This window comes from Schistocerca nitens, chromosome 3 (assembly GCF_023898315.1).
Source record: "Schistocerca nitens isolate TAMUIC-IGC-003100 chromosome 3, iqSchNite1.1, whole genome shotgun sequence".
Lineage (NCBI taxonomy): Eukaryota > Metazoa > Arthropoda > Insecta > Orthoptera > Acrididae > Schistocerca > Schistocerca nitens.
The window spans coordinates 947,304,495-947,331,103 of NC_064616.1; the positions used below are offsets into that span (position 1 = coordinate 947,304,495).

At 42.2% G+C, this 26,609-nt stretch overlaps 1 protein-coding gene across 1 annotated transcript in view; it reads right to left on the reverse strand.

Annotated features, from left to right (window-relative positions):
• Window positions 1-26,609, reverse strand: part of LOC126249022 (uncharacterized) — a 907,745-nt gene that overhangs the window by 754,735 nt on the left and 126,401 nt on the right. The window lies entirely within an intron of this gene.

Below are 26,609 nucleotides of genomic sequence, written 5' to 3' on the forward strand. Positions count from 1 at the left end.
CTGGAGAACACTGTTTAGTAGCTGACAAATGATGGTTCTTAATGCACCACTTACTCCTTCCCATTCTATTCCCTTATAGAGCAAGGGAATAATTATTACTTAAATATATGTCTGTCAACTATAATTAGACTAATCTCATCTCTGCAGTCCTGCTGGGTCACGTTTGCTTCAAATTATTAATTGTAGTAATGTACTTAATAAGTCTGTGAAATAGAAAAAAGAAATAACTTTACATACATGTCTTCAGATTTATTACTTCGACAAAATTTTAACATTTTGTATAAATTTCTGATTTAACTCATTGTTGTGACTCGCCGATCATTCAAAGTGCCGCCGCGCAATTACGCGCGTCCTCTACATGTGGCGCTGTCTGCCAGTCACGCAGCAGCCGCGCCACCTAAGTGGCCAGCCAGCCAGCGGCCGCTAGACTTGGACTCAGTGCTCATTTGAATGTTAACGTGTTCACATTTCTTGCTTTGTCAACTTGCTCGGTGACTTACATGTGTTGTGTCGTTTTGAAATATGTGTTCAACTTGACGTTATAAAAATTGGTGACGGGGATGGGATTTTTCCTTTTCATCGTTGACCCACAGGTTTCCATGGCTACTTTAGAGCAACTATTGCAAGGTCTCATTGAACAGCAAACGCTCCTCACATTTTGTTTTTTTTCATTTTGTTCGTTATTAATCGTTGTGTTTAGTCGTTGCAGACGTCGCAAGACATCCTGTTAAAGTTCGGTGGTTGATCCTTCCGCTCAGTTTTTTATTACAGAGGCCAACCGGCTCTCTGACCGAACACGCTGAGCTACCGTGCCGGCATCACATCGGCAATTCGCGATTTCGTCGCGGCATCCAATGCGGGCCGTTTCTCGTCGTTGTCTGTACCTCCTTTTCATCCTTACGACGAGACAGCGGAAGACTGGTCTGATTACGAAAAACGTCTTCGACAGCACTTCTTGGCATTTCATGTCGCGGATGAACAAACATGTAAGTCTCTGTTCCTTTCATGGATTTCACGTCCAATGTATCGATTGTTGTCGCAACTGGCTCCTTTGAAATCCTGCGTCTTTGTCCTTTGCTGAAATGTGCTCACTTCTGTCAGTATATTTTCATAAGCGAACGCATGTGGTAGCCTCTCTTGTTGCCTTTTATCGTTGTCAAAAACAACCGAATCAATCCTATCGCGCTTGGGCGGCTGAGCTTCACGGCCTCAGTCGAAAGCGTCAATTTGTTACTGATGTTCACAAAGAATCCTACGCAGATTCCATGGTACGGGATGCTATTATCCGGTTGGCGCCCGACAAAGAAGAGAGGCAACGTGCCCTTCAGTTGGCAAATCCGACTCTAGATGAAGTCCTCTCCATCGCGCAGTCTTTTGAAATTTCTAGCGCCGCTGGAGCGCAAATAGAGGCGTGGGGTGACGTCGGGGACATACAACCTGTGTGCGCTGTTCACGACGCGTGCGGCGTGTCCGCGCCGGCCGACGTGGCCGCCGTACGCTCCCAAGCGCAGCCTCGACCTAACCGTAAACAACCCTCTCAGAAACTGCAGCGAAACCCGCGGCAACTTCCTTCATGTCCGCGGTGTTTTACGAAACATTCACGCGAGGATTGTCCCCAACGTTGGGCGGTGTGTCACAATTGCAAAAAGAAAGGTCATGTGTCTTCCGTTTGCAAATCCGACCGCATACATGATGTTCATGACCGTGACTCTGCTTCTGCGTTGTCTGTCAATTGTACTTCTTCCCTTTCAGGGAAGTTATTCTTCACAGTCCAAATCCTTGGTCGGAATGTTCGCATGCAGGTGGATACTGGTTCTGCTGCCACTATCATTAATTCTCAGACGTATCTTCAGTTGGGTTCTCCACTCGTATCACCTGTTACTCGGCAATTACGGAAGTACAATAAACAGAAGATTTCTCTCTTGGAACAATTTAATGCTGAGGTATCTTACAAATCCGTCGTTCGCACTGTTCCCATATTTGTGGTCGACCAGAGTAACGCAGAAAATCTTTTTGGTTTAGATGCCTTTCGCGTTTTTGGGTTCTCCGTAGCTGACTCTGTCAATATCGTCTCTGATGCTATTCCTTATGCTCAATTGGGTTCCTTGTCGACGAAATTTTCGTCCCTTTTTTCTCCTGGGTTAGGCCGTGCAAACGACTTTGAAGCTCATATCACGCTCAAACCCACTGCTCGGCCTAAGTTTTTTTCGGGCTCGGCCCATTCCTGTGGCCCTTCGTGATCGGGTAAAACGGGAGCTGGATCGTCTCACTACTTCAGGGGTCTTGCTTCCTGTCACTTCCAGTGAGTGGTCCTCTCCTGACGTTGTTGCTAGGCCCAATGGTGATATTCGTCCCTGTGGCGATTTAAAAGCCACTGTAAACGCACAATGCCTCATCGACACTTAACCTATGCTCCGACCTGAAGAAGTGTTCACTGAATTTGCGGGTGGCCAGTATTTTTCTAAAATTGACCTGTCAGAAGCTTATCATCAACTTCCTCTCGACGCTGCTTCCCAGCAGTTTCTGGTCCTTAACACGCCTTTCGGCCTCTATCAATACCAACGATTGCCATTCGGGGTTGCCAGCGCCCCTGCTCTCTTTCTGCGATTCTTGGAACAATTACTACTCCCTGACTCTCGGTGTATCAATTACATGGATGACAGTGTTGTCACTGGCTCCACCACTGAAGAACATCTTCAAAATCTCCGCACACTTTTTCATGTCTTACAGACTGCCGGTCTTAAGTGTAATCTTCAGAAATCACAATTTTTTCAGGCATCTATCACCTACTTGGGGTTTCAGCTCTCTCGGGATGGTATTCGTCCGCTTCAGCAAACTGTCACTGCGATCGATGCCCTTCCTCGCCCTACATCTGTTAAGGAGCTGCAGGCCTTCTTGGGGAAAATAGCATACTATCACAAGTTTTTACCGTCTGCTGCTTCGGTGGCGCAGCCGTTGCATCGCCTGTTACATAAATCGTGCCTTTTCACTGGTCCGCGTCATGCGATGCTGCTTTCCAGAAATTGAAGACTATGTTGAAACAGGCCCCGTGCCTGGCTACTTATCGACCTGACCAACGTCTTGTTCTTGCCACGGACGCCTCTCAATACGGGGTCGGTGCAGTCCTTGCGCACCGTTTTTCTGACGGTTCTGAACAACCCATTGCTTATGCCTCCAAGCGCTCACGGATGCCCAACAAAAGTATTCTCAAATTGAAATTGAAGCAGAAGCTCTGGCCATTATTTATGCTCTTCATACGTTTGGTGTTTTTCTCTATGGATCCAAATTTCATCTTGTTACGGATCACAAACCATTTGTTTCCTTGGTTATCACTGTTAGCATTCAACCGCGATTCTTATACATATAAACAACGCGTTTCAAGAGACAATGATCTCATCATCAGGTTGTAAAGTCTGTCATGAAATTAAACGGACTAAAAAGACAAAATACCATCACAAATAGTTGGGAAGTCCATAGAGTATAACAGAATTAAAAGTATATTGGACTGTGGGTCCTCGTTTTACATTGAAGTTGTTGACACAAGTCGATGGCCGTCCCATAGCTACCAAGTATGCTGTTGCACTGTGCCGGCTCGGGAGCTGTAGTGGACTGACGTGCCTAGGTGTTGTGGCGTGGTTACAGCCGTGTGCTTGACGGTAACGCTATGCTATTGGGCGCCTTATTTCCTTATTGCATTGGTCTGCCATCGTTAGCCTCTCGCAACTCCGTCAGTGACATGCTACAAGTTTAAAGTCGCATACCTACCCTAAAATAATTCTAAAAACCCGCTAAAAAAGCTCATTTCTTTAAAATTCTTGTGCATTTAGAATATTGCTTTGTTTCTTTTCATGGATAGCTATCTCGAATTCCTCTAGTAAATAAAGTTTCCTCCCTTTCTTTTCTACATGCAATATTTCTACATTATCTTCTATGCTATTAAGGGGATGGCCTGTTTCATATATATGGTTCGGAACAGCTGATTTGTCATAATTTCCTAACCTGGACGCATCTTTGTTCTTTATACCGGATCGCGAATGATCTTCCTGTCTGCCCTATATATTTTGCATCACAAGTTCTGCACTGAATCTTATAAATTCCCGATCTTTCAAACTTATTTCTCTTCTCGCCAATATCGTGCTTAGGCTATACCTCACTAGGTTATTAGTCTGAAAAGCTATTTTAACATCGTATGGCTTAAAAATATTTGCTATCTTTTGTGAGACTGTTCCGTAGGATGGCATCGTGATAATTTTCACTTTCTCTCCATCAGGTTTTTTTCTTTTTGCGCTTATTACTTTTCCGTAACAGTTTTTTAACCATATCTATTTTGTAACCCTTATTCATCGCTATTCTCTTAACGGTATTAATTTCAGTATCCCTATCTTTATCGCTCATAGGTATATTGACTGCCCTATGCACGAGACTACGGAAAGCAGCTTCTTTATAAGCCTGCGGATGGCAGGAATCATTCGGGACCACGGCATCAGTCGTAGTTTTTCTGTAAACGGAGAACGCATGTTTGTTGCCCTGCTTTTTTATATTCAGGTCTAGGAACTGTAAACAATTGTCAGTTACATACTCCACGGTAAATTCTATTTTATTATGTGCGTCGTTGAACTTTTTTTACTATTTCCTCAATGTCCACACGGGAACCATCGACAAGTAACAGACTGTCGTCAACATAACGTTTGTAATAAACAATTTTATCCATAATGTTATCGTCAGAATTTAGAACTTTATCTTCAAGATCGTTGATAAAAATGTCCGCCATAGTTCCTTAAGTACTGGACCCCATAACTAACCCATCGTCCTGAATATAAAATTTGTTATTAAACGTAAAATAATTAAAACTTGTGATGAGCTGTAGGAGTTCAATAAATTCAATTGTCTCTTACGTTGAAATTTTACCGTATTTAAGGAAATTTCTCTTAATGATGTCTATAGTTTTGTTAACTGGAACACTGGAGTATAAGTTCTTAACATACACGGGCGTACAATTTCCCGGCACTTTAGAAAATGAAACTCAGGGGAAAAGACACGTTTTGGAAATATCTTTGATATACAGCAACATGTACGCTGCGTATTTTCGTATTACGAAAATATACACTGGAATTCCACCACAACATCGCATGTTACTTTCCGAATCATTGAAATCGAGATTTCGATGCGCTTTTGTAAAAAGCCGTTCGTAGCTCATGTCACGTGATCTCGCCAGCCGATGACAGCAGATATTAAGAGCATAAGACACGTGATGTAGTCAGCCAACAGCAACATCACTGTTGAGTAGCACGAACGCACGAACAGGGAAAGTTAATAGTTTAAATTAATATACATAGTGTCGCTACAAGAAAAGCAAAGCTTTCATATATAATATTGGTCTCAAGCTACAAGAGAAGCTAAGCTTTCGCATATACTGTTGATCTTTTTGGCGCTTGTTTTACTTGAAGATATTATCACACAAATGTGCCAGTAAAATTTTTAATGACATAAATGTCTGATCTTCAGGGTTCGAAATTCTGCTAAATGGCTCATCATCAAAATGTTGATTTTTTAAATCTAAATGGCTCGTCATCAAAGAGTTGATTTTTAAATGAGTCAAACACTCTGTGATTTAATAAATTCATGGTACATTCTTGCACATATTTCAAGATAAAAGGATATTTACTTTGGAAGTAACGCTTTTCAAACCACTATTCGCAATATTTTCCCGCGAACTGTTGGAAATAGGTTCGTTTCAGCTGTTCCCAGAGAGCGCAGACAACAGGTGACACCACGCTTGGGTAGCGATCATGACGTAGGGAGCCCGTATGTACGTACGTGTAAAACATTGAAAGATCATACATTATGTCATAAAAGAAACAAGAGGATACTCAAAGAGCGTCGGAATTTCGCGAACCATACTAAAATGTGCACATTTAAAGTGCATACTTAAAGGGCACACTCGCATGTCCATTTTCCCAACGAAGGGGACCTCGACCTGATATTAAGCTTTTCAGTGTGGTTTTCGGGATGTAAATTTTCTTGGAGCACCAGTGCTGTATTATATCATGTTTGGTTCTTTAGTAAGGTATAATGCAATACGTGCTAGAAAATGAAAACGTGCACTTTAAATGCAGCGAACAGTTGAAACTAGCCAGTACTGTGGAATTAAACACTTCGTTTCAAATGCATTGACTGCCTCTGCGGAAAAGGTTAATAAAAGTCATATTTCTTTAGCAAACGGACAAAAATCACTGTTCCGCAAGGCGATTAATGCTTGACTGTCAGAAAGGTGGAAATAAAATAAATTCTGAAACTAATGACATATTTTAGCCTTTCGTAATTATGTGAATGTGTTTTAATTCACTTGATAGCTCCCGGCCACAGATATCCGTTTTGTTTTCATTTGACGTGAGAGTAAACGAAGGGGAAACAGCAAAATCACTAAATGTGAACTCGGGTCACATGGAGACTACCCACTATAACTCAGACTGCTCTGCGCATCAGCCCCGGATCTAAGACATTTGCGAACCGGGTCAATAATAAAAAAAAAATCGAATTTTCAAAATATGTTCATCTTGTAGCGCACATCTTTCTGAAAAGCCTGAAACATAAAACATATGTATTCGAGGAAATGTAAAACATATTATTTGGTCTAAGTATGTCAAAGTGCAGTTCTCTTCATAAAGCATTTTTCTATCGCCCGACCAAACTACATTCAGGAGAGTGGAAATTGAAATGTCCTGTGGTGCCTCTGCTGCTCCCAGTCGGCCGGTTTGACAGCCTGGCCGCAAAAAAAAAAAAAAAAAAAAACACCTCGCAATTAACAGCGGATGGGATTATTTGTAATCGAGAGAACAAGAACTCTTCAGAAAATCTGAACTCTTTATTGCCTATTAGTTAATAACTTGCTGTTTTGTGCGACATAAAATGAAATATAGGATATATAAAAACAATACTGACGAGAGATAAGCAAGAAATTACACATTTCTTCAAACCTTAGCTCCTAGCGTTTTTTTTCTCTCTAATCTTGCTACAGCTTTACATGGTGTGCTTTCCCTTCTGCGAAAGAATCTGTTACCTCATCAAAGTTAGTCAAACGTTTTGCTACACGAAAAATCGAAATGTCGTTATCTAATACTGAAAAAGCTGTTAATACAATAATACCCAAGACTGTGTGGTTTCTCGATCTGATTACGTCTATTTTGTCACTGTCTGCTAAATAAAACAAAATAGGCCTTTCTAATATGACAGCAGTTTTGTAACACACCAAATAAACGAGACTGTTTTGGCACAAATGGACAGTTTTATAACACGACAGAATATAACCCACGAAGTACCAATATCAAATGCCTATTAGGCCTACTACATACAAGCAAAAAGGTTTATGTTAGGAAATAGTTTCACATTTCATTCATACGCACCAGCTTCTCAAGCATGAGATCGAAAAGTAGTATTCCGAAACTTTTATATAAATTTGGAATCGTCTTATTTTTCCATAATTTGTGTCATGTCCCCGTTTCTTCTCCTACCCCGTTCTAACAAACAATCTTGTCATCACCAATTCTGTAGCTATTCCTGCCACTGTCAAAATCTGTTTGCCGATTAACTTCACTAGTCCTGCCAGAATCACGAGTTTAGTTATCCCACGATTATTTTCCGGTTAGGCGTTATTACGTGTTCGAACAACACGTTTTCCGCGTTACTTCCAGAATAGAACTTACGCGGCTGCTAGCCAGGGACTGTACTACTGGTGATTACTAGTGTAGCGATCTGGCCAAAAATTTTCTGTCAAAATTTCATTTTCTTGGACACACCGAGAAGATAATACGTAATATTTCTTACCTGTTATTCCTGTCAGTCGTTTATTTCCATTCTGGTAGTCAGAATCTATGGATTTCGCTAGTAATTATAACAATGCTGATCATTCGCAAACCAAATCAGCCACATAATCAGACAGCGATTGGCACTCATCCGTTCGGCTTCACTCCCTCAGCTCGTATTGCCCCGCCCCCTTTTGTCTGCGGAAAGTTTATTTCTAGATGCGACGAGGATTCTCCTGACAGAGACATCACGTACACTATGCATGCATGCATTATGATTCATTCAGAAATCAACTTAAAATGTGTTCAAAAACCAACAGGAAAGCGTTTCAAAATCATATGAATAATCGATAGACAAACGTGCGCTGGATGCTAGGCGCTTTGTGAAACAAGGTTTTTTTTTCCCTCAAGAATATGAATTTGGCGCCCCCTTTTCCCGGTAGCATCTAGCTGCTTGCTGCGACTGCTTCCACAGCCAACAGCCACATTCCTGTAGCCAGAAGTGGGAGAATCTACTACTCAAACATGACCCAACTGCACATGCGCATGAGCCCGCGCGTAACTGCTAAAAGAAATCGAATATAAACAGTTGCGACTTCACGCACATTGGAGGCAACTTGTTGTTATGAAGCACCGCATAGTCTTCCTTTGACAAATTTTCAATTGGCAGACGCTTGCATGAGCAGTGTGTGTCGTTGTTGTATATGACGCATTTCCTTTTGCAATTTAAGTTATTTTCGTCTTTTTTCTCTCGTTTATGTTTTATTGTTGAAGTATTATTCTGCAGTAGCGAGATACAGTAATATCCTTTTTTAGAGTATCGGTTCTTACCAGTCAAAATTACAAAAATTTAACTGACAACTAAAACAATGAAAAATTCCAGGAATTCTAAAAATATCCCGGGTTTTTCCCGGTTTTCTCCCGGATGAAAAAATGCCCGGGTTTTTCCCGGATCTCCCGGGTCGTATACACCCTGTTCATTTACGCAAGATGGATTTGCCGGCCCCAAAAATCTGCCGCCCCGAGCGATGGCACAGTTCGCCCCTCCCACCCCCTCCCGCATGAAGCATCGGGCTGCCACAGAGAAGCTGTACTGAAATTCAAATCCTTAAAATCGAATGTCAATGTATTTAGCCAGATTTCCAAAGAAAAACTGACACAAATGAAAGAAAACCTAGGTTGTTTACTAAGAATCAAATCTTCCCTCCGTTATTTAGCAGTGCAGGGGCTTGCAATACGTGGGCATACTGATGAAACAAGTAACTTTGACACTTTATTACGCCTTCGATGTGAAGATAACGAGGTACTTTTAGTATGGCTCCAGCGCGAAACATACAAATGGACATCCCATGATGTGCAAAACGATATTTTGGCCATTTTAAGTCATACACTTCTTAGAAAATTATTGGAGGATATCAAGAGTGCAGAGTATTTTGCAATAATAGCAGACGAAACAAGAGACATAGCCACCAAAGAGCAATTTAGTATCTGTATAAGATTTGTAGATGCTTCGCTAGAGATAGAATATTCTTTACGGCTATACTCAATACAAAGTACAACAGCTAAGGCTCTGTTTGATATTATTATCGACATTTTAAGACGATTTGATTTGCCTACATCTAATTGTAGGGGCCAATGCTTTGACGGTTCAGCTAACATGGCCGGATTATATAATGGTGTCAAGGCAAAGTTTATCGAAATGGAGAAGAGAGCTATGTTTGTGCACTGCCTTGCACACTGTTTAAATCTACCACTACACGACACTATGAAAGCAGTTCCAGAATGTCGAAATGCATTGAATGTTATGAAGGACTTAATACTTTTGTGAGAGATTCGCCTAAAATATTAGATCTTTTTGGTCACCTGAAGGCAGATGCCTCTACAAATATAAAACCACTCTGTCCTACAAGGTGGGCCGTAAGTTACTTGGCAATGTCTTCAGTATTGTCCAACTACACAGAACGTAAGGAATTTTTTTTCTAAATGTTTCAAGAAATGACAATTCACACATTGGGGTAAAAGCAAACGGCTTTTTGACTAATATGCAGACATATGATTTCTTTTTCACGTTACCACTTTTAGTAAAACTGATTGGTCACATTGATACCGTAAACATAGCACTACAGAGGCAATCCCTACACTTAGAGGAGGCCAATAAGATGATTTACACTATTGTAACTTCTATTAAATTTATGAGAAACAATTTTGAATCATTCTGGGGTGAAGTAACTTCAAAATGTCAAGATATGGATGTTGATTCCCCAAAATTACCCCGCAGAATAAAAGTCCCTAAGAAATACGATGACTCCATCAATTCATCTGTAGACACATTCACTGAAGTATGTCACAAATATAGAAGATCGTATTATGAAACAATGGATACATCCATCAACTTATTGGAATCACGGTTCAAAACTCATTCATTCATGTTTGTAAATCAAATTGAACAATTTCTTCTTGGTGATAAACACTCATTCGATATTTTATCTTTCTACGATTAGATATAGACAAACAACGCTTCCTTCTCCACCGGAGCATGTTGCATGAGAGTATCCAAAGTAGTGATTCTGCGAATATTAGTTCGATGGATGACATAGTGAACCGGAAAACCACCTGTTTGACCTACTTCCTGAACTAATGAAATTCATACGTGTAGTGCTGACGATTCCGGTAACGTCCTGCACCGCTGAGCGATCGTTTTCTTGTCTGCGGAGGGTGAAAACGTATCTTCGTTCTGTAATGATGCAGGATCGTCTTAAGGGGCTCCGGAAAGGCTCAAAATCATGAAAAGTTCAATTTTTACTTTTTTGCGTTTTCTGAAACTGCAGACTATTACCTTTTAATAGATATATAATTTATTCAATTCCGAAGACTACAACTATTTTTAAATTTTTTTTGAAATGTGTTCTACATGGGCGTGACCCACTGTGGCGCTGTTAAACTGCTGTCAAATGGTGTTATTATTAACGTCCGTGTTCATCAGGTACATTTTAGTGATGTGAGATAAAGTACGTGTTGTGGCTAACCTGTGATGGTTCAATATGTATCGCTGGTGTTATTGTCGATTGTTTCATGTTTATTTACTCTGTCGTTATCTCGAAAATATTCGTAATTAATTCTGTTTCTTGAGTCTCTGTTTTGTTGAAGTATAATAATGAGTAAAAGTAAAGTTATTAGAAATCCTCTGAAGGCTTTTAAGAAAAGGAGAAATGTTGGAAAGCCAAAGGTATGTGTTATTACTGTAAACAATAAAGACGATAACCAAGTGAGTGAACCTAACCTCTCAAGTACACCTGCCAATAGCAGTCAAAGTGGGAAAGAAAATACTTCACAGAAGAAGCTTGGTTCAATGAGTGAAAACTATGAATGTTTTATGGGCGAATCGGATGTGAATGAAATATTTGATATGTCGGTTCTCAAAGGAATTTTTTCAAACTGTGTAAGATGTATTCATTGTAGTGAAGTTGGTCTGGAACTCTCCATAATAAAGCACGTAGGACTTGCTAGTGAAATACAACTGAAATGTGATAAGTGTTCATACATGACCACCTTTTGGAACAGTGTTGCAGTAACTGCAACTGAAGACAATGGTAGCAAAATCTACGAACACAACATTAGATTTGTTTATTCCTTGCGTTCAGTTGGTAAGGGTGCTACTGCAGGTGCAATTTTCTGTGGCATCATGAATTTTCCAAATCCCCCAACCAAGTTTACGACCTATAATAAATTAATAGGGTCTAAAGTAGAAGATGTCTGTATAGAATCTATGAAGAACGCTGTGGAAGAGGCAGTAATGGAAAATAATGGTAACAGAGATTTGACTGCAGCGTTCGATGGTACCTGGCATAAACGGGGACACACATCTCTTCATGGTGTAGTATCTGCCACCAGTATGTATACAGGGAAAGTTTTAGATGTAGCAGTAATATCAAAGTATTGTAGATGTCCACAAAAATATAAAGGTACACATGAAAATAATTGCAAAGCTAAATGAGGTGGCGCAGTGGTTGGCACACTGGACTCGCATTCGGGAGAACGACGGTTCAATCCCGTCTCCGGCCATCCTGATTTAGGTTTTCCGTGATTTCCCTAAATCGTTTCAGGCAAATGCCGGGATGGTTCCTTTGAAAGGGCACGGGCGATTTGTTTCCCAATCCTTCCCTAACCCGAGCTTGCGCTCCGTCTCTAATGACCTCGTTGTCGACGGGACGTTAAACACTAACCACCACCACCGCAAAGATAACTATAGTGGCAGTAGTGGAGGAATGGAAGTGGCTGGTGTTGCCAGTATATTCCAGCGTTCTGAGGCGTGTGATAAAGTGCGATATGTTAATTACCTTGGTGACGGTGATTCTAAAAGTTTCAAACATGTTCAAGGACTGAAGCCCTATGGTCATGATGTTGTAGTGCAGAAATTTGAATGTATTGGACACGTACAGAAGCGAATGGGAACAAGACTTTGGCGGCTGAAAGCTTCGTACAAAAAACAAAAACTCAGTGATGGTAAAGGGTTGGATGGGAAGGGAAGGTTAACTGACAGTGTAATTGACAAAATACAGAACTATTATGGAATGGCTATTAGGCAAAATACACAAAGTGTCGACGAAATGAAGAAGGCTGTTTGGGCTCTTTTTTTCATACTTCTTCAACCGATGAAAATCCCCAACATAGCTTGTGTCCCAAAGAAGAAGACAGTTGGTGTAAATATAACAAAGGATTGCTAACTGGTGAAGTGTACACTCATAAGCATAGTCTGCCTAATGCAATAATGGAGGTGATAAAACCTACACTCCTGGAAATTGAAATAAGAACACCGTGAATTCATTGTCCCAGGAAGGGGAAACTTTATTGACACATTCCTGGGGTCAGATACATCACATGATCACACTGACAGAACCACAGGCACATAGACATAGGCAACAGAGCATGCACAATGTCGGCACTAGTACAGTGTATATCCACCTTTCGCAGCAATGCAGGCTGCTATTCTCCCATGGAGACGATCGTAGAGATGCTGGATGTAGTCCTGTGGAACGGCTTGCCATGCCATTTCCACCTGGCGCCTCAGTTGGACCAGCGTTCGTGCTGGACGTGCAGACCGCGTGAGACGACGCTTCATCCAGTCCCAAACATGCTCAATGGGGGACAGATCCGGAGATCTTGCTGGCCAGGGTAGTTGACTTACACCTTCTAGAGCACGTTGGGTGGCACGGGATGCATGCGGACGTGCATTGTCCTGTTGGAACAGCAAGTTCCCTTGCCGGTCTAGGAATGGTAGAACGATGGGTTCGATGACGGTTTGGATGTATCGTGCACTATTCAGTGTCCCCTCGACGATCACCAGTGGTGGACGGCCAGTGTAGGAGATCGCTCCCCACACCATGATGCCGGGTGTTGGCCCTGTGTGCCTCGGTCGTATGCAGTCCTGATTGTGGCGCTCACCTGCACGGCGCCAAACACGCATACGACCATCATTGGCACCAAGGCAGAAGCGACTCTCATCGCTGAAGACGACACGTCTCCATTCGTCCCTCCATTCACGCCTGTCGCGACACCACTGGAGGCGGGCTGCACGATGTTGGGGCGTGAGCGGAAGACGGCCTAACGGTGTGCGGGACCGTAGCCCAGCTTCATGGAGACGGTTGCGAATGGTCCTCGCCGATACCCCAGGAGCAACAGTGTCCCTAATTTGCTGGGAAGTGGCGGTGCGGTCCCCTACGGCACTGCGTAGGATCCTACGGTCTTGGCGTGCATCCGTGCGTCGCTGCGGTCCGGTCCCAGGTCGACGGGCACGTGCACCTTCCGCCGACCACTGGCGACAACATCGATGTACTGTGGAGACCTCACGCCCCACGTGTTGAGCAATTCGGCGGTACGTCCACCCGGCCTCCCGCATGCCCACTATACGCCCTCGCTCAAAGTCCGTCAACTGCACATACGGTTCACGTCCACGCTGTCGCGGCATGCTACCAGTGTTAAAGACTGCGATGGAGCTCCGTATGCCACGGCAAACTGGCTGACACTGACGGCGGCGGTGCACAAATGCTGCGCAGCTAGCGCCATTCGACGGCCAACACCGCGGTTCCTGGTGTGTCCGCTGTGCCGTGCGTGTGATCATTGCTTGTACAGCCCTCTCGCAGTGTCCGGAGCAAGTATGGTGGGTCTGACACACCGGTGTCAATGTGTTCTTTTTTCCATTTCCAGGAGTGTATTTTCAGAGACTTAGCAGCACCTGAACTGTTGAAAAAGTATATTCACGGAAAAACTCAAAACCCCAATTAAAGTGTAAATAGTGTTATATGGTCGAGAATCCCCAAGACTGTATTTGTTGGAATAGAAACACTTCACTTTGGTGTGTATGATGCTGTTGCGACTTTCAATGATGGCAACATTGTAAGGTGCAAGGTATTTAGAAATATGGGAATGAAGATAGGTTCTAACATGGTACGAGCGATGCTTGCGAAGGATCACCTTCGGGCTGCAGACAGGGCTGTAAAGAGTCTAAAAATACAAGCAAGAGTAAACAGGAGGAGGAACAAGAGGAAGCTGGAGGAGGAGTTTGCAGAGTATGAAGATAATCCATCCTATGGACCTGGAATGCACTAAAAAGTTAATCCAATCTTTGTCGCTCGATTCCCAAAACTTTTATTTTCTCATACTAATTACATGTTTTCTATGGATCTTCCAAACATATTTGTTTCAAACTTTCAGTAAATGTTACACAGTACCTTCTGCATAATTTAACACAGCCTTTTTCCAAAAAACTGTATATTTTTGAATATATAAATAAAAAATTGCAAAAAATGTTGTGAATTTTCATTACAATTGAAAAAAATCATCTTTTTGTAAAATCCCTGTGTTAAGTTGTAGCCCATATTCCAATAAATAATCTGTAAAAAGTTCAACTTCCTACCTCAAATACTTTGTGAGGAAAGATGTAATTTATAAGCGTTATTTTAACATTGCAAGTATAGGGCGTTCCGGAGCCCCTTAATGCCATCGCCCTTCTCAACGCCCATAGAGATGAATCGATGAAACTCGACCTTGACGCCATATATGACGAGTTCATATGCAGGAATGATCTGAGTAGGAGTACATTTGCCATCAAAAGTTAAGGTATGTTTCTTCAACTTTATTTATGTATTGCCGACCGTGTGGCCACGTGGTTCTAGGCGCTGCAGTCCGGAAACGCGCGACTGCTACGGTCGCAGGTTCGAATCCTGCCTCGGGCATGGATGTGTGTGATGTCCTTACGTTAGTTAGGTTTAAGTAGTTGTAAGTTCTAGGGGACTGATGACCTCATAAGTTAAGTCCCATAGTGCTCAGAGCCATTTGAACCATTTATTTATTTGTTTTGTACCACTACTGATCTATACTCCGACTGAAATGACATTGTGATTGACGTTTCAGCGAGTCGAGGGGTAGGGGCTAGTCGCCAGCCAATCGTAGTTTGCATGATTTTCAGCTGTTTGCATTTTTCATTATCCTCACAATCTTTTTTGTTTGTTGTTATGCTGTGAGGGGAACTTCCCAAGAATATGATGTCATAACTCAAAAGGGAAAGTATGCGTGCATAATACACCTCTCTCCTTCAGCACTTGTGTTGTTCCATATAATTCTCATTGCATAGGTCATTTTAAATAGCTTAGAATTTAAGAATGTGATGTGGGAATTCCATTTCAGATTGTCTTGTAAGTAAACAAAGTAATTTTGTTTCAGTGACAATTTTTTGGCTTTCCAAAGAAGTATTTGGTTTTAATGGATTTTTAATTTTGCTGTGAGTGGAATTGTACAATGGCGGATTTCTTCTTTTTTTGAAGGGTTAATCAGTAGCTTATTCCTCACAAACCACTCTGAAATCTTTTCATTTGTGATTTCAGCATACAGCCTAAGAGCCTTTTTATTTCCACTTTGAATCAATACACTGGTGTCATCTGGAAATAGGACTGGTTTGGAGTGTCGAACATGTACAGGATGGCGCACGAAATGTGTTACCATTTTATTTTTAAGATAAATTTTATTGTCAATACAATCTGAAAGGAACATATACTACAATGAAGAGGCTTCCAGGAAGATTTGTTCTAACTCAACACATGCTCAATATGTCCACCATTTCGTTACCGAATTTCCTTCAAACGAACACTGAAGTTAGTTATTACCCTACGGCACATGTCTTCCGTAAGTTCACTGCAAGCTTGAAGAATAACTCTTCTGAGCTCCATTAAATCACGTGGACGTTTCAGAAAAAAATTTCCTTTAGGTACCCCCAAAGAAGAAAGTCACATCGATTGAGGTCTGGACTATTGGGGGGGCCAATTTTGTCCGTCATTGAAGCGACCTGGAAATCTGAGTGCAATGATCCGCATGTCGAAATGCTCGTGTAAAAACTCCAACACAGTGTTTGCAGTATGTGGCCTTGCTCCATCTTGCATGAATCACTGTGTGTTGAAGGGCAAGGCAGTAGCAAGAAGCCGTGGAATGAAGCTATTGCGAAGCATGCTCAAATAACGCTAGCTGTTCAGTTTCTTCAAAGAAAAATGGTCCAATAAGTCCGTGAGTGGAAATTGCTGCCCACGCTGTAATCCTCGGAGCATAATGTTGTCGTTCATGAAGCACTTGTGGGTTTTCAGTGGCCCAAAAGCGTACTTTTTGTTTGTTAACCACACCGTCTAAATGAAAATGCCCCTTTTCTGAAAACCAAAATTTGTTGAGAGTTTCTTCCCTATCCTCCGCCCACTGAGCGAACAGTAGTCTCTGCTGCTTGTGTTCTTCAGCGGCTTCTGTGCACAGGTCATCTTGTATGGGTACATATGGAGGTCATTTTTAAGAATGCGTTGAACGGAGCGTCTGGATATTCCCAGTTGCACTGCTGCCTTTCTACACGATTTCCCTGGACTTCTCTGTACAGCAACTCGTACCGCTTCAATATTCTCCGGCGAACAAACAGGCTTAGGCCGAGGTCGCGTCGCTTCCAATACTGTTCCTTCCTGTACAAATACATCGTACAACCTGTGGATGGTCTTTTTTGCAAGGGACCCATCGTGTGCTAAACTGTTGTCGAAAACGCCTCTGAGTCACAACAAGGCTTTTCGTTTCATGAAAAAATAAAAATTGACGATCGTTGCTGTGTCGTCAGTCTTCCATTGTCAGTCATTGCTGCTTACTAGTCTGCTAGCGGCAGTATCGTGAATTACACGCCATTTCGTAACTCATTTGTTTTTCCAAGCTCTGCTGGCACTGCTGTAGAGATCCCAGAGGGATATCTAATATACGTCGTAAATTGTGAAAGAAACAATTGGTAACACAAACGCAAAGTTATCTGTCAAATGTAGTACCTAATAAAATGATTCTTGCCGCCCCACGCCCCCCCCCCCCCCCCTACAGAAAAAAAAAATATTTTCAAGTCGGCGCCTCTGCAAACGTGTATATTTTGTAATGGATGCCATCAAACTATTTCGGGACAGTAGAAATTAAAATGTCCTGTAGTACCTCTCTTGCTCCCAGTCGGCAGGTTTGACATCCTGCTTTTTTTTAATTAAAAAAAAACCTCGCAATTAATAATGGATAGGATTATTTGTAACCAGGAGAACAAGAACTCTTCAGAAAATCTGGACTCTTTATTGCCTATTAGATAAAACCTTGATCTTCTGTGTAACATAAAATTAAATATAGGATACCTAAAACCAGTAAAGGCAAGAGACGGGCAAGACAGTACACATTTCTTCAAATCTTAGGTCCTAGCGATTTTTCTCCGTAATCTTGCTACACCTTTACATGGTGTGCTTTCCTTTCTGCGAAAGAACTATTACCTTATCAAAGTTCGTCAAACGTTTTGCTACATGAAAAATTGAAATGTCGTTGTCTAATACTGAAAAAGCTGTTAATACAAATAGTACCCAGACTGGTGTGGTTTCTCGATCTGATTACGTCTATTTGGTCACTGTGTGCTGGATAAAACAATTTAGGCCTTTCTAATATTGCAGCAACTGTAACACACACCAAATAAGCGAGACTGTTTTGGCAATAATGATAATTTTTATAATACGACAGAATATAATTCACGAAGTACCAATACGAAATACCTATTTGGCCCACTACGAGCAAAAAGCTTTACGTTAGGAAATAGTTTCACATTTCATTCATACGCTTCAGTTTCTCATGGAAGAGACCGAAAAATAGAACAACTAAATTTTTGTATAAATTTGGAATCGTCATATTCTTCCATAATATGTGTGATGTCCCCCTTTCTTCTCCTTCCTTGTTCTAACAAACTAATCCTGTAACTATTCCTACCTCTGTCAAAACTCATTCTCCAGTTAACTTTACCAATCCAGCCACAATCACCGGTTCAGTTGTTGTTGTTGTTTTCAGTCCTGAGACTGGTTTGATGCAGCTCTCCATGATACTCTATCCTGTGCAAGCTTCTTCATCTCCCAGTACCTACTGTAACCTACATCCTTCTGAATCTGCTTAGTGTATTGATCTCTTGGTCTCCCTCTACGATTTTTACCCTCCACGCTGCCCTCCAATACTAAACTGGTGATCCCTTGATGCCTCAGAACATGTCCTACCAACCGATCCCTTCTTCTAGTCAAGTTGTGCCACAAGCTCCTCTTCTCCCCAATTCTATTCAATACCTCCTCATTAGTTATTTGATCTACCCATCTAATCTTCAGCATTCTTCTGTAGCACCACATTTCGAAAGCTTCTATTCTCTTCTTGTCTAAACTATTTATCGTCCATGTTTCACTTCCATACATGGCTACACTCCATACAAATACTTTCAGAAACGACTTCCTGACACTTAAATCAATACTCGATATTAACAAATTTCTCTTCTTCAGAAATGCTTTCCTTGCCATTCCCAGTCTACATTTTATATCCTCTCTACTTCGACCATCATCAGTTATTTTGCTCCCCAAATAGCAAAACTCCTTTACTACTTTAAGTGTCTCATTTCCTAATCTAATACCCTCAGCATCACCCAACTTAATTCGACTACATTCCATTACCCTCGTTTTGCTTTTGTTGTTGTTCATCTTGTATCCTCCCTTCAAGACACTGTCCATTCCGTTCAACTGCCCTACTAAGTCCTTTGCTGTCTCTGACAGAATTACAATGTCATCGACGAAACTCAAAGATTTTACTTCTTCTCCATGGATTTTAATACCTGCTCCGAACTTTTCTTTCGTTTCCTCTACTGCTTGCTCAATATACAGATTGAATAGCATCGGGGAGAGGCTACAACCCTGTTTCACTCTCTTCCCAACCACTGCTTCCCTTTCATGCCCCTCGACTCTTATAACTGCCATCTGCTTTCTGTACAAATTGTAAATAGCCTTTCGCTCCCTATATTTTACCCCTGCCACCTTCAGAATTTGAAAGAGAGTATTCCAGTCAACATTGTCAAAAGCTTTCTCTAAGTCTACAAATGCTAGAAACGTAGGTTTGCCTTTCCTTAATCTAGCTTCTAAGATAAGTCGTAGGGTCAGTATTGCCTCACGTGTTCCAATATTTCTACGGAATCCAAACTGATCTTCCCCGAGGTCGGCTTCTACCAGTTTTTCCATTCGTCTGTAAAGTATTCGCGTTAGCATTTTGCAGCTGTGACTTATTAAATTGATAGTCGGTAATTTTCACATCTGTCAACACCTGCTTTCTTTGGGATTGGAATTATTATATTCTTCTTGAAGTCTGGGGGAATTTCGCCTGTCTCACATCTTGCTCACCAGATGGTAGAGTTTTGTCAGGACTGGCTCTCCCAAGGCTCTCAGTAGTTCTAATGGAATGTTGTCTACTCCCGGGGCCTTGTTTTGACTCAGATCTTTCAGTGCTCTGTCAAACTCTTCACGCAGTGCCATATCTCCCATTTCATCTTCATCTACCTCCTCTTCCATTTCCATAATATTGTCCTCAAGAACATTGCCCCTGTATAGACCCTCTATATACTCCTTCCACCTTTCTGCTTTCCCTTCTTTGCTTAGAACTGGGTTTCCATCTGAGCTCTTGACATTCATACAAGTGGTTCTCTTTTCTCCAAAGGTCTCTTTAATTTTCCTGTAGGCAGTATCTATCTTACCCCTCATGAGACAAGCCTCTACATCCTTACATTTGTCCTCTAGCCATCCCGCTTAGCCATTTTGCACTTCCTGTCGATCTCATTTTTTTAGACGTTTGTATTCCTTTTTGCCTGCTTCACTTGCTTCACTTGCTGCATTTTTGTATTTTCGCCCTTCATCAATTAAATTCAGTATCTCTTCTGTTACCCAAGGATTTCTACTAGCCCTCGCCTTTTTACCTACTTGATCCTCTGCTGCCTTCACTATTTCATCCCTCAAAGCTACCCATTCTTCTCCTACTGTATTTCTTTCCCCCATTCGTGTCAATTGTTCCCTTATGCTCTCCCTGAAACTCTGTACAACCTCAGGTTTAGTCAGTGTATCCAGGTCCCATCTCCTTAAATTCCCACCTTTTTGCAGTTTCTTCAGTTTTAATCTACAGTTCATAACCAATAGATTGTGGTCAGAGTCCACATCTGCCCCTAGAAATGTCTTACAATTTAAAATCTGGTTTCTAAATCTCTGTATTACCATTATATAATCTATCTGAAACCTTTTAGTATCTCCAGGGTTCTTCCATGTATACAACCTTCTTTCATGATTCTTGAACCAAGTGTTAGCTATGATTAAGTTATGCTCTGTGCGAAATTCTACCAGGCAGCTTCCTCTTTCATTTCTCAGTCCCAATCCATATTCACATACCTACTACGTTCCCTTCTCTTCATTTTCCTACTGTCGAATTCCAGTCACCTATGACTATTAAATTTTCATCTCCCTTCACTACCTGAATAACTTCTTTTATCTCATCATACATTTCATCAACTTCATCATCTGCAGAGCTAATTGGCATATAAACTTGTACTACTGTAGTAGACGTGGGCTTGGTGTCTATCTTGGCCACAATAATGCGTTCACTATGCTGTTTGTAGTAGCTTACCCGCACTCCTACTTTTTTATTCATTATTAAACCTACTCCTGCATTACCCCTATTTGATTTTGTATTTATAACCCTGTAATCACCTGACCAAAAGTCTTGTTCCTCCTGCCACCGAACTTCACTAATTCCCACTATGTCTAACTTAAACCTATCCATTTCCCTTTTTAAATTTTCTAACCTACCTGCCCGATTAAGGGATCTGACATTCCATGCTCCGATCCGTAGAACGCGAGTTTTCTTTCTCCTGATAACGATGTCCTCTTGAGTAGTACCCGCCCGGAGATCCGAATGGGGGACTATTTTACCTCCGGAATATTTTACCCAAGAGGACACCATCATCATTTAATCATACAGCAAAGCTGGATGCCCTCGGGAAAATTTACAGCTGTAGTTTCCCCTTGTTTTCAGCCGTTCGCAGTACCAAAACAGCAAGGCCGCTTTGGTTAGTGTTACAGGGCCAGATCAGTCAATCATCCAAACTGTTGCATCTGCAACTACTGAAGAAGCTGCTGCCCCTCTTCAGGAACCACACATTTGTCTGGCCTCTCAACAGATACCCATCCATTGTGGTTGCACCTACGGTACGGCTATCTGTATCGTTGAGGCACGCAAGCCTCCCCACCAACGGAAAGGTTCATGGTTCATGGGGGGGGGAACTGGTTTAGTTATCCAGTGATTATTCTCCTGTTAGCTATTATTACGTGTTCGTACAATGCGTTTTCCGCGCTGCTCCCAGAACGGAACTTAAGCGGCTGCCAGCCGGGGACTCCAACAGGCCCTGTCTAGAGTAGCGATCTGGCCAAAAATTTTCTTTCAAAATTTCACTTTCTTGGATACACCGACAAGATAATATGTAATCTTTCTTACCTGTTATTCCTGTTAGTCGTTTATTTCCACTCTGGTAGTCTGAATCTATGGATTTCGCTAGGAATTAAAACAACGCTGAACATTCGCAAACCGAATCAACAACATAAACAAGCACCAGTTGGCATTCACCAGTTCGGCTTTATTCCACTCAGCTCGTATAGCCCCGTCCCGTTTTGTCTGCAGGAAAGTTTATTTCTAGATGTGACGAGGATTCCCCTGGCAGAGACATCACGTACACTATGCACACATTCAAAAATCAACATATAATTCATTCAGAAATCAACTTAGAATGTGTTCAAAAACCAGCAGGGGTGCGTTTCAAAATCATATGAATAATCGATAGACCGACATGCGCTGGATGCTAGGTGCTTTGTGAAACAAGGTTTTTTCCTTTTAAGAATATGAATTTGTCCCCCTCCCCCCGAAATTGCCACCTGGTTCAGATACCCCAGTTTGCCCCCACCCCTCACTTGATCCGGTCCTGTTGCGCTCGCATGAATCTGGCAACTTGGGCGCGCCAGTAAAATTTTTCCGAGTAGCGTGTGGCTGGTTGCTGCTACTGCTGCTTAAACAGCCAACAGCCACATTTCTGTAGCAACAAGCGGGAGAAGGAACTATTCATACGCAACTGAACTGCGCGTGTGCATGAGCACACTCGTAACTGATTAAATGAGTCTAATGTAAACATTTGTGACGTCACGGTCATCAGAGGCAATTTTTTGTTGTTAAGCATTGCATTGCCTTCTGAAAGCTTTTGACACATTTTTCTGTTCGCAGACGCTTGTACGAGCACTGTGTTTTTTATATGGCGAATTTCCTCTGCAATTTAAGTTTTATTTTCGTTTTTCTTTCTCTCGTTCATGTTTTAATGCTGCAGTATTATTTTGCAGTAGCTGGACACAGTAATATCCTTCGTCAGAGTATCGGTTCTTACCAGTCAAAATTACAAAAAATTTAACTGGAAACTAAAACAACGAAAAATTCCCGGCTATTTCCCGGTTTTCTCCCGGATGAAAAATTCTCGGCTTTTTCCTGGATCTCCCGGTTGTCCCGGGTCGTATACACCCTGACACTGTTTGCCTCTGTTGGGTTGTAGAAAGTCTTTGTGGGAGTATTTCTTCTGACCTTTCTGGCCTCTGGTTGTGCGTCAGGTGATTTCGACGCATAAGGCAAAAATTTGGTGGCTTGTTGCAGATCTGGAGGACGAGATGGAGACGGGGATTCTACCATGACACTGCATGATTTTACAACTGCGGTGCTGAATTTGAGGTCGCATGTCTGCATGACCACGTCCCTTGTAGAGCGAGATGTAGCAAGAATGGTACTATAAGTGCCAGATGGTAAAATGCAGGGTTTCCAAATAGCCAACAAATTCTGAGTGACATGGTAAAGTACTTGTTCCTTCACCCAGATCTCCTAGATGGTCCGCTCATCGAGGTACATGGGACAATCTCGGGAGGAGGCTGCATGGTTGCCATTGCAATTGATACATCCGGGAGGAGGTGGACAATCGCCGTCATGAGCATCCCTACCACACATTACATTTTTGGCTGGGTGTCGATAGGACATTCGAGTGTGGTTGTAACGATAACACTGGTACAAACGCATCATGTACAATCAGCCTTTGATCAGTTCATAGCCTGCTTTAATCTTTTATGGAAGCACTACTCTATCAATTGTGAGAAAAAGAGCGCATGCAGGCACTGAGGATCCATCTACCTTTTTCATCACCTGCTGAACTGCAATGACATCCTGATCAGAGAGGTAACTTTCGATTTCTGCCTCAGTCAGGCCATCGAGCAGCCTGGTGTAAATAACAGCACATGTAGAATTCAGTGTTCAATGGGCCTCAACGTGAACAGGATAGCCATGGAGGAGCGAAGCTGTAAGCAGTTGTTCTGCTTGAGAATCACAAGTAGTCTCCAAAAGCAAAGTGCCATTGTGTGAATGAGAGCACTACTTCAGAGGGCCTGGAATTGCACCAACACCTTTCTGAATAATAAATGGATTAACTGTAGCAAAGGACTGACCGTCTTTAGTATGTGAAACCATGAGGAACCAAAGTGCAGCTAGGAGGGTCTTTGAAACGTTAGCCTCATTCCACTACCGTTTAGGAGGCATAATCTGTGAAGAGGATGTTTGGCTCATTACGAGAAAATCCTCATGAGTGCCAGCATCTCCCATGGTGCGCTCCTTCCAGCTTGGAGCCCCCCCCCCCCCTCAGAGGGGGGCTCACCCACCTTATGTGACTGTTCAACACCACAGGTTACACCTCCCACACTTCTGACAGAGGGACCGATTAGCAATTTGGGAAGGTAACAGCTCAGGCAATCACCCCTCTCTGGGCCTGGCCTGTACCAGGGGTACATGTGAACCCCACCGGTCAAACCAGGGCTACGAATTACGCGTCATCCAAACACATGTTACATGAAAGATGTGTGTGCTGGCCTTCAGAAGTGCACTTGGAGGAGGAAGAAAGAGAGGAACCTTAAATGCCAAAGGAGAGGAAGGATAGAAGAAGGGGAATGAAGAAAGAAACAAAGAACAAAAAGACAGTGGAGGAAGTGTTCTGATGTCAGGCTACTGAAAATGCAGGACACGTTACCAAAAATATCCCCGACATGTTCGCCAAGGGAGTGGAAAAATAATAGCAAGAGGATAGACATGCAGCATGGAAGGGAAAAGATGCTGCAAAGGCTGGGGCCGCATGGTAGCCAAGCACGAACTTGCCAAAGAGTGGTGAGCCCTGTGGGGAGGAGAGTGAGTTTGCTCCACAATAATGCATGTCCACATGTCACCAAGGGCACACAAAGTGTAATGGCCAAGTTCAAGAGAAGAGCTTGAGCAACAGCCCTGCAGCCCAGGCATGTCACTCTGTGACTTCAATCTGCTACAAAAACATCTCAAAGAGAAGCATTTCAACTCAGATGATGAACTGAAGGACACAGTGGAGGTCTGGCTGCTGTCACAGCCACAGGAATTCTGAAAACAGGGAATTCTTTGGTTTATGAAACAGTGGGATAGTTGTGCTCAAGCCTCTGGTGATTACTTTTGAATAAAGACTTGAATTATACCCACAGTGTTGTTTCATATCTTTTCTTTTAAACACCAACTATATGTAGTGAATGTGTCTCTGCTTTCGCAGCTACAGCCTACGACGACTGTTGAACTACAGTGGGTCTTTGTCATCCCTCGTAACTCTGACCAACACACACTTTGCCAAGGTATACTGCACATTAACATTAAATTTTGCTTATTTTTACTCAATGTTTGAGGTCTAAGAAAAATGTCGATTGCCCGGTAATCTGAATTGTGTTTCTTATCTTGCTGAGTAAAGGTACCTCCTTCCTTACCAACTGCCTTAATCATTTCTATCTACTATTCCATAGCTGTTATACTGAAATCTCCCCTCTAGTACTACAGCAGGATTAGGAAATTTACATGTGACCTGTACAAATATTCTTTGAAATGTTCTGTCACTACATCTCCTAAGGCGGGGAGTGTATAAAAGAAACTGATTACTTCAGTATCCAACAGTGATTCACATTCCCCGCCCAGCCCATGTATCAATATGGAGTACAGGCCAAAGATACTTAGGCTACATATTCCAGCCACATGCTCGCTCCTGCGTGAGGTGCCACTGCAGCTGCATGCGTAACACTGGTGCTATGCGCTGATGTGAGACTACCTGTAAATACTGTGGCCACACGCTTTCCAGTCAGTCTTGCTAGTTCACTGAAGTCTCATATGCACCATTCGTTAGGAGAGTGTTTTAACCTTGATTGTATTAAATTCTGATTCAGACTGCTCCCTCAACTGTATGTGTATACTATACAATGACTTTTCTACACTCTCAACCTTGTTTTGGGCTAGCAATTTCAGTTCATGAACTTGCTGCCATCAATATCAGGAACAGTCCTCTTGTTCCACTGGTCTAAGTGTTATCAACAGTGTGAGAGGTTGTAAACAGTATTCGGCCTACACAGAGTATGTGGTGGTGGTGAGGACCTTCTCACTCTGTAACTATTCCAGTGAAGCACAAATCCAGAGTTTTTAAAGTTAACTTCTGCAAAACCAACAAGTCTGCAGATGTCCCCTCATCCATCCCTTCGTTTTGATGAGGCAAACGGGAGTTGGGAGTTCCCTTTAGATTTTTTTGTTCTTCACTAGAAGGCAAGTCAAATAACTGACCCAAAATGTTAGAATGTACTCTTACTGTCTTCTAGCAGTGAACTGTACAAAGTGGTGGAAAAGATATGACTGCTCTCTGACCTGAGTATTTAAGATTTGCTGGTGTTTGTGGTCTGCTGACCAACTACTACTGTCACAAAATTCACATAGTTGTAACTAGGCTCAAATTTAATCAATGTATTAAGCAACATAAGCAGTCTTATGCAGGATGGGCTGCTGCCTTGCAAGGCTTAGCATGCAGGAGTGATTTTTGCCTGTAAATAGCATGGCACATCATATGTGGAATCATTAATTCATGATACTGTTATACATATCACTACTACTACAGAAGTTAGTGTGAAGGCTTTAGAGTCACCTAATCCAACACTGGGTAATGTGCTAAAATTTGCCACACCTGATGAAGGAATGGCATCAGCACAAACAATGTTTGACAATATTTCTTAATTTGACTTTCTTAGTAATCGTAGTAGTAGAAGCTGCAATTGTGTTCTATGATCAGCTGATAACATCCTGTCAATCATCCAGTTTACAGAGCACCTGATCATCCAGTAGACTGTAGACACGGGATTCAGTAATTAGCATGGTAGTCAGTGAACCCCCACCCTCACTGTTGATAGATGCACAAAAATGTAACTGCTTTGTTTTGAAGTGGCATGTCCCAAAGTGAGCAGAGGTTCATGCAGCAGTTTTCTTCCCATCATCATTAAAGGGTCCCAGAAAAGTTCATGCCATCAAATCAGGTCCAGATTGCAG